This window comes from Stigmatopora argus, chromosome 5, assembly GCF_051989625.1.
Source record: "Stigmatopora argus isolate UIUO_Sarg chromosome 5, RoL_Sarg_1.0, whole genome shotgun sequence".
NCBI lineage: Eukaryota > Metazoa > Chordata > Actinopteri > Syngnathiformes > Syngnathidae > Stigmatopora > Stigmatopora argus.
The window spans coordinates 3,920,514-3,930,350 of NC_135391.1; the positions used below are offsets into that span (position 1 = coordinate 3,920,514).

The following is a 9,837-nucleotide window of genomic DNA, read 5'->3' on the forward strand; positions in this document are numbered from 1 at the left end:
GCTCTGCTAAATTTGTTATTCTTTTCGTAATTCAGACCTCTGAAGTGGGAGAAAATAGTCAAAACTCAACTTGATGTTATTTTTCGAGATTTTTTTAATGCAATTTTGACGTAAACAATGGACACGTGTTTGTCTTGTTAACAAAAAAAAATGCTAACTTCCTGTTTACCGATTAGTCTAACTTCCTGTTGAACTCAAACAGGTGGTTTAATTTATTGTATGCAATCATCGGCGTGCTCAGTGTGTACGTTTAATACAACGACATATCTTTTATTTTTATTTTAGTTTAGTAACTACGGGCCCGATTCTCGTGAACAGAGGTGAGTTGAGTTAATATTCCCTTACACTGCACATATAATTGATCTTTATTCGGCATTCACTCGCAAATTGAATTGTTAATACACCAATCCACATTATGTTCCGCATTTGTGCAATGTCTCATCAAGTCGGTTGCATGTTCACGTTTCCAACTTGAAGTCTTTTTTTGCCAATTAAAACATTCCCCAGGCTTAGCCTCATCATATTTCTAAAATTGATGCACATCCATACAGCTGTTTTGACACATTTCTTATAGCTTTTCTCGCCATGTGTGAGAAGAAAAAATTACAGTCATAGTTGGTTCTTTTCCATCACTCCTTTTCCGGGCAAACATGATGACACAACTTTAAATTGTTTAAAGTTTAAAAACCATCAGCATCGTTTTTCCCCCTTTGCATGGATTCCAGCAACATGACCATAATTCCTAACATCATAACATAGTATACTCGTGTATCTCAAGCACATAGGTTTAATAACTAATAATATAAATAACAGCAGTTTCAATACACTACCTCTGCTATATCCACTGTAAATGGTGACATTAACTAGAACAGTTATTTAATTGGTAGCCTCAAATATGCATAAACCACAGGTGTCAAAGTGCCGACCCAGGGGCCAAAACTGGCCCGCCGTATCATTTTGTGCGGCCCGAGTAAGTAAATCATGAGTGCCAACTTTCTGTTTTAGGATCAAATTCAAATGAAGATTATAGATGTATATTATATTTCCTGATTTCCCCCTTTTTAAATCAGTAATCCATTTTTTCTTTTGGTGTTTTTAGGTTAAGAAGCATTTTCTAATATAAATAAATAAATAAATATATAAAAATATTTTCGGTTTTCCACTTTAATATTGAATATACCGTATTTTCACGACTATAAGGCGCACTTAAAAGTCTTAAAGTGTCTCCAAAAATAGACGGGGCGCCTTATAATCCAGTGGATATATGGAAAAAAAATTAAAATCTGTTATTCATTGAGGGTGCGCCTTATAATGCGGTGCGCCTTATAGTCGTGAAAATACGGTAATTAAAAAAATGGTTTCCATTTGAAATGATAAACAAATGATTATTAGATGTTTTCCCTAACTAAGAAAAAAAAGTTCAAATAAACTGTTTTATATCTATTAAAAAACTGAATATTTAGGGCTTTTTATACAGTTCTTATAATCAAAAAAAAAAAAATCTAAATATTATATCTAAAATGGTCCGATCCAGATGAAATCGAGTTGATGTCATTGCGGTCCGCGAACCAACCCGAGTTTGACACCCTTGGGATAGACGCACAAATACAGTACGTACTAGAGTGATTTAGCATAAACGGTGAGTGTGGTTAATGGTTTGGATGTAAAACATGCAGGTCAAATTGGAGAAGAGCTCATTTATTTAAGCAGTCAAGCGGAACAGCCGCCAAATCTCAAAGGATGAGAGCTGTCGTGGCGCCGCGATGAAAAGTGGACCAATCGCAGTGTGTTTCCAACACCTCGCTGGCATCACACCGCCCACGCGTCCGCGTGTCGAAAGGACGGGAACGCCGCCATCTCTTTCCTGCCATGAAACCGCTATTAAAATCAACAGCCGACAGTTTAAACGTGGCCACGCGTTTACGTATTTCCATTGCGAAGGCGAAACGCTGAAAATGCATTTTATGGCCGCTGGCATGCGAGTCGTGTGACCTCAGCAGGATTTTTTTTGATAGCCAGTGTGTGATTATCATCGGGGAAGTCACATGCCTGTGCTTTTCCCATCGTTGATTGACAGCGCCGGGAAACGGTGATGATGTTTTCATTATGCGCGTTGACACGAAAACAAGGAGATTGCCTCCACGTTGCCTTAGAAACAACAAAGCGCCGAAGCGGAACAGACGCACAGGCTGGCATATGATGGGTTTTGTTTGATGTGGAGGAGGGGGGGGAGGGGATGCAGTTTGGGGGTGCCGGGTAGTCAGGTAGTCAGGTGATTGTACCCAGTTCGTGATCAAAATGGTGCCATTGGCTGGTCACGCAGCTGCCAACGCTGTTCAAGAGAAAGGCCACTAAAAGGCCATTATTTGGGGCTGAAAGGTTGCCATGACGACCACCTATGCAAATCACAGGGTAGGAAGACGGTGTTTAATGAGCTTGTTGCCGATGATGTCGAACCCGTAGATCAGGGGTGTCAGACTCGGGTTGGTTCGCGGGCCGCCTTAACGTCAACTCGATTTCATGTGGGCCGGACCATTTTAGATATCATATTTAGATTTTTTTTTTTATAAATTGATTAAATGAACCGGATTAAAAGCCCTGAATATTCAGGTTTTTTATAGATTAAAACAATGTTTATTTTAGCTTTTTTATATATTTTTTTAGATTTTACAAAATGATTTTTGAACTAAAAACAGAAAAAAATGGATTAAAAAATTACTCATGATTTACTTTCCCGGGCCACACAAAATGCTGCCGCGGGCCAGATTTGGCCCCCGGGCCGCCACTTTGACACATGTGAACTAGACCAAGGGTGTCAGACTCGGGTTGGTTCGCGGGCCGCTTGAACGTCAACTTGATTTCATGTGGGTCGGACCATTTTAGATATAATATTTAGATATTTTTTTTAATAAATGGATTAAAGGACCTGAATATTCAGTTTTTTATAGATCTAAAACAATGTTTATTTTAGCTTTTTTAAAATATATTTTTAGATTTTACAAAATGATTTTTGAACTAAAAATACAGAAAAAATGGATAAAAAAATTACAATTATTGATTTAAAAGGGGGAAACTCAGGAAATTTAATATACATCTCTACTCTTCATTTTAGTTTGATCCTAAAACAGAAAGTTGGCACTCATGAGTTACTTTCCCGGGCCACACAAAATGATGCGGCGGGCCAGATTTGGCCCCCGGGCCGCCACTTTGACCCATGTGCCGTAGATGGAAGCGTACAGTTGTGCTTAACGTTCTCTATTGTTGTAGCTTGTAGATTCGATCGTTTTAGTTCTAATGAGATTTTGTTTGAATAGTATTGCAGCATGCATGGGTTTCCTCCGGGTACTCCAGTTTCCTCCCACATTCCAAAAACATGGCTTTTTAGGCTGATTGGACACTAAATTGCCCCTAGGTATGGGTGTAAGTGTGCATGGTTGTCATTTGTCTCCTTGTGCCCTGCGATTGGCTGGCCACTGTCAGCTGGGGTAGGCTCCAGCACCCCCCGCGACCCTAATGAGGATAAAGCGGTGCAGAAAATGAGATAAGAGTATTGCAGCCTATTTTTTTTTACTGTTTTTGGTGTCGTTTAACGACTAGGCTCGATAACAGTTTAGCAATTTCAGATAAGAGAGAGTTATGATGTACTTGTCAATCTTTTGTGGGTCATTTCCAGAAAGGATCTACTAGTTTGACATGCTAGTACACGTCTGGAGTTGCTTCCCGGTTCAACTACGTCAGTTAAAGTTATTCCTACTATGACTTTTTTTTCAAAATAGATTAAACGGCCCCACGATTCAGTTCTTAATTCGTTTCATGAAAATGTTGAGCTACATGACCGCTGACTATACACTTTCTTTGGAAGGCATACTTAAACGTTCTCCCCACTTTATTGTGTAAAATGTACTTGTTGATGCCATTTTATTGGACACTGAGTATTACTCAATGTGATGAATCACAGTTTTCCTGGCTGATTTCACACAATAGCAGTGTATGTGTGTGTCACAGGTATTTGCTCCGAGCGCCACGTTCCAATTCTCGCAACACTGAACGGGAACGTCATTCCGCACTATGTGAATCTCTCTTCTCCCTTGCACCCACACTTTTTTTTTCCTTTTTTTCCCCTCTGTGTGAATCACACTGCATCTTCACATCTTTCTATCCTGGCTTGTCTCGGGGCCAAACGTATCAGCGTACTATACTACTGTTCCTTTCATCTTCCACACAAGCTTCTTATATATTGCGGCTCTAAGGCGACTACTGGCTGCCAGACATAAAAGGGGATTTCTCTCTTTTTCTTTCAGAGATAAGCGACAGAGATGCAGCCCATCCATTTGCAAGCATCAAAAGTCATTGCAATATTTCTCCTCCACTGAAATGGGCCTCCACGTGCAAGCCCGGATGGAATCCAGTGGAGACGCGAGTGTGGTGCGTGTGTAATAGTTCATTTTTGTCCAATTGTGAAATAGGGAAGGTTGGTGTCAGTGAAGAACCATTGTAGTTCACGGCACCCCGATGCGTGTCATGGTTGGAAAACAGGGTGCCAACACCTATGAGTTTGCTAGTGACAAATTTTAGGATTGAATATTCAAGTTGGGGTGGTCTGTGTGGAGTTTGCATGTTCTCCCCGGGCCTGCATGGGGTTTCTCCGGGTACTCCGATCTCCTCCCACATTAAAAAAAACATGCATGATAGGCTGATTGGACACTATAAATTGCCTGGGCAATTTAGAGTGTCCATTCAGCCTATCATGCATATTTTTGGAATGTGGGAGGAAACCGGAGTACCCGGAGGATACCCACAAAGGCCCGGGTGTGAGCGTGAATGGGTGTTTGTCTCCTTGTGCCCCGCGATTGGCTGGCCACCAGTTCAAGGTGTTCCCCACCTCTGGCCCGAAGTCAGCGGTACTTGGACGTTTGGTCGCCCGGACGTTTGGTCGCCGGATGTTTGACGACATGACAGAGAGTTTACTGTTGAAACCAGCTTTCAAAATTATATTCATGAGAGAGAGTTTAATATCTAAATTTCTAGTGTTGAAACCAGCTCTCAAAATTATATTCACCCGGGCGACCAAATGTCCGGCGACCAAACGTCCGGGCGACCAAACGTCCGGGCGACCAAACGTCCGGGCGACCAAACGTCCGGGGACCAAACGTCCGGGCGACCAAACGTCCGGGCGACCAAACGTCCGGGCGACCAAACGTCCGGGCGACCAAACGTCCGGGCGACCAAACGTCCGGGCGACCAAGCGTCCGGTCACGGAAGTCAGCTGGGATAGGCCCCAGCACCCCCCGCGACCCTAGTGAGGATAAAGCCATTCAGAAAATGAAATGAATTAGAACATGATGTTGCGTTTTGACATTTATTTTCTGTTAAAATGTCAAGCCAAAAAATGAAAACTTTCAGCACTTGAATTTTTTTTCATGTAAATTGCTGTTAAAAAAATGTTTTTGTTTTTAAATACAAAATGGGTGTTTAGTCGTTTGGTAAATACTGTAGTAGTAAACTACGGAAGTTTCGTTGTATTTGACAGCTGTGTATACTTAACAAAATGGATAAATAGCAGATCTTGATGTTAACATGTTTCTGACAAAACGTTTTCTCGGCCTTCTGGTTTCTCTCCACCTGACAACGGCAGTTGACAATTTGCCTCTCTTTACTATAGCACCCCCACTCTCAAAGCAAATAGCATTTAAAAACAGAAGAGGATTAGTATTTTTATTTCTTCCCGAGAAACACGTAGGAACGACGGAGAACCTTTCACTAAATGGCGTAATATAAACCAGAGAGAAAATTGGTGATTTTTAATAGGCTTTGCAAGAAGGCAGCGTGTAATTACCGAATAAATGGGGATTAAAAAGTGTTGCGAGTGAGGAGGCGTGGAGGCTTCAAGCGTTTTGTTGGTGTTACCTGACATGTTTTGTTCTTCGTCGTTTAGCCTTTTGAAATAGACGCCACAAAGAGTCCTTTTAAGAAGGTAAACATCCAAACTTTGGTTTTCATCGTTTAAATGGATTTGGCAGAAATCGTGCTTGGAAATCACACGGGGATGCATTTGACTGGAGGGATTAGCCAGGATGGATTTTTCACCACTGAGACCGTTTCAAGTTCTGGAAAACGATAGTAGTATTTGGAATAAAATAAATTAAAAACAAAGGTGGGCAAGATTCTGATCCTAATCTCAAAATTATGACTTTAATCTCAGAATTGTGACTTTAAACTCAAAATTATGATTTTAATCTCAGAATCATGATTTTGATCTCAGAATGACGACTTTAATCTCAAAATTATAATTTTAATCTCAAAATGATGACTTTAATTTCAGAATGATGACTTTAATCTCAGAATGATGACTATAATCTCAGAACGATGACTATAATCTCAGAATGTTGACTTTAATCTCAGGATGATGACTTTAATCTCAGAATTCTGAGATTAAAGTCAGAATTCTGAGATTAAAGTCAGAATTCTGACTTTAATCTCAGAATTCTGATTTTAATCTCAGAATTCTGACTTTAATCTCACACTTCTGACTTTAATCTCACACTTCTGACTTTAATCTCAGAATGATGACTTTAATCTCAAAATTATGACAAATCTCAAAATTATGACCTTGATTTCACAGTTCTGACGCTAAAATTAAAAGTCTGACTTTATTCTCAGAAATCTGACTAAAGTTATATTTCTGACTCTAATCTCAGAATAATTGCTTCATGGTCAGAATCATGATTTTGATCTCAGAATGACGACTTTAATCTCAAAATTATAATTTTAATCTCAAAATGATGACTTTAATTTCAGAATGATGACTTTAATCTCAGAATGATGACTATAATCTCAGAACGATGACTATAATCTCAGAATGTTGACTTTAATCTCAGGATGATGACTTTAATCTCAGAATTCTGAGATTAAAGTCAGAATTCTGAGATTAAAGTCAGAATTCTGACTTTAATCTCAGAATTCTGATTTTAATCTCAGAATTCTGACTTTAATCTCACACTTCTGACTTTAATCTCACACTTCTGACTTTAATCTCAGAATGATGACTTTAATCTCAAAATTATGACAAATCTCAAAATTATGACCTTGATTTCACAGTTCTGACGCTAAAATTAAAAGTCTGACTTTATTCTCAGAAATCTGACTAAAGTTATATTTCTGACTCTAATCTCAGAATAATTGCTTCATGGTCAGAATCCTGTCTTTATTCTCAGATACATGAATTGGCCACCTTTTCATTTTTTTGTCAGTAGCCCTAATCATCTTCCATATAATGCACATTTTCCCAAAGCTCTAAAAAATATACGACTGATGTTAGAAAAGTGAATGAGGATCTATTTTTCAACCGTTCGTCTTATTCCGTGTAAAATAAAAAACATAGTCTCCCTTGATCCACACACAGCATAAAATAACATTTGATAACCAGCAGCCATTAAATACTGCATCATGTTTCCTACTGAACATACCGATCCAATAACGTTTTTCCCCCAAAAAACGCTCTTCTCCTCCTATTTTCCCACAAAGAGCGGAACATTTTAAAGCATATGACATTTCCGCAAGAGCGGCGGTCCACTAATCCAAAAATGCCGTGTCAACACACAGAAATTTTAGGCATGAAGGTGCTGAAGTTTGCACTGCTTTGCCGTGCTTTATGGGCCCTTTCAAGACGTTTCGGCACCCCCGTGTCAATCAAAAGAGTTCTGTGATGTCGTTTTATAAAAAAAAATTGATCCCTATAGAGTGTCGACATGTCAAGTCCAGTTGGCAGCTTCACTGGCAAGATTTCAAAGTGTTGAATTTACTGCCAACCAATGCAAAATATGGCAGAAAGGTGACATATTTTCCCTTTTTTTCGATGTAAATCTCCATTATAGCACAGCCTAAAATTGTCAGACTTGGAGGTAGAGGGAAAGAAGGAACAATTAAGGTTGGAATGATTGATTTATAGAGTTATGTGGTTCCAGTAATTAATTTTTATTGAATCTGGAAAATAAAGAAGGTAATAGGTTATTGTTTTTGAGCATAAATAAGCCATGTTTAGGACAAGGGGAAAAATATAAGTCACCGAGGAGGATGAAAACTGGACGTGATGGCTTATCTTGCGAGGTTTTTGACCAAATTCTCGAGGGAGAAGAAGAGTATTGAAGGAACACATTTAGAATCAAAGACCTGGAACAATTGTGGTACAAAAAAAGAAACCAAAACGTCAATTTTACAAGTTAATTTGAAGCCAAAGCGCAGTGGCTATACCTGGTTACTTCAGGCTAAAAGTGAATTCCCCCTTGGGTCCAACTGAGGACCCTTGAGATCGCATTAGGGAGGCGGTTTGAGCCCCTTCTTCATTAACGGATGCGTTGACAGATGAGATTAGATTGGAATTCCCATTCAGCATTTTCTCGTACGGGGGGAATTTTTGGAAGCAGCACATTTTCTCTTCAACCCATTGAAAGATTTCATCGTGGTTCGATTGAAACACTCCATATCAGCAGCGTTAAGATCAATTTGGTTCGCGGGGGGCCACATTCATGCCAAATAGTAAGTCAATCATTGTCAATGGCAGGCTATGAGTTCATTTTGCCTCATTTCAGGGTACTTACAGTACATTTTTTAATCATTTTCTATTGATTTGGGTTTGCCGGGCTGCGTTCTGTGTGTTGATTGCTGAATTTGGGCCATTTCTGTCTTATTTGGTTTATTTAAAGGTTCATTCTTAACTCATTGGCTGCCATTTTGACTGCAGAGGGCTTAAAGGACCCTAAATTCAAACTTGATGCTTTGTATCTCCTGTTTTTATTCACCAATACAAACACTACAAAGTGCATTTTCTCTTATTTTTTTCCTCCTTTAGGAGTCTGGATTATGGCGGGCGTCCAAAAACCTCGATTTGGAAACCGCTGGGGTTTTTTTCGTCACAACTTGCGCAACGTCCGTCGGAGCAAGTTTCTGGCACGCAGGTAAATCTCAGCCAACGGCATCTGGTAGTCATTTGTAGTCGCTGCCTTCACTTAAGAATTTTGGCAGACACTAAATTCACCAGCATATCATCTCCGCTAACAACCTGCTGTGGCTGCAACTACCTGCAGATTCGAACTCTTGGCAAGCATTTCGACTTCCACCGAGCAATCGTTTGTAGAGCTTGAAGTGGATTTATTTTATTCAGGCAGACAGCTGGCAGCTAAATGTTCCGTGTTTTTTCCCCCTCATCAGACTGTCGCTTCCTCCTACACATTCAAAATGAAATCCAACTCTTGTGACGTGTAGCTAAGGGGCTGTAAGACAATAACAATTGTCATTCTGACAAAACCGATTGGCGTCACTGCATGAAAAAAAACTGGAATAAAAAATGGCGACAGTGTAATGGATCTTAAACCAATATGTCACCTAAAAAATGAATATATTAACATGTACACACTACATTTAAATATACTAAAAGCAAAACACACACAAAAAAGACACTACCCTGTAATTTCCAATGCTACATTTAGTACAATTTAAAGTAGGTCTTCCAAAATGATAAATACAACTTGTGTGTCATTAATAAACTGCGGTGTTTTTTATAAAATTGAAAGAAATGTACACAATTTTTTAGGATATATACCGTATTTTCACGACTATAAGGCGCACCGCATTATAAGGCGCACCCTCAATGAATGACACTTTATTTTTTTCCCTCATTTATAAAGCATACTGGATTATAAGGCACCCTGTCTATTTTGGAGAAAATTTAAGACTTTTAAGTGTGCCTTATAGTCGTGAAAATACGGTGTATGTATATATGTGTGTATATATATACTCAGTAGTACCTTATGACTAGCGCCATTAACGTCATGTTTTTTT

The 9,837-nt window shown here is 39.3% G+C and overlaps 1 long non-coding RNA gene across 2 annotated transcripts; it reads left to right on the forward strand.

Moving 5' to 3' along the window:
- Nucleotides 1-222: 222 nt before the first annotated feature.
- On the forward strand, nucleotides 223-9,427 carry LOC144075026 (uncharacterized). Of its 2 annotated transcripts, XR_013300448.1 has the most exons (4): nucleotides 223-320; nucleotides 4,302-4,425; nucleotides 8,849-8,954; nucleotides 9,022-9,427. It is a non-coding gene; the product is annotated as an uncharacterized LOC144075026 (long non-coding RNA). The 2 variants fall into 2 exon arrangements; XR_013300447.1 differs by having other exon boundaries at nucleotides 8,849-9,427.
- Nucleotides 9,428-9,837: the final 410 nt, after the last annotated feature.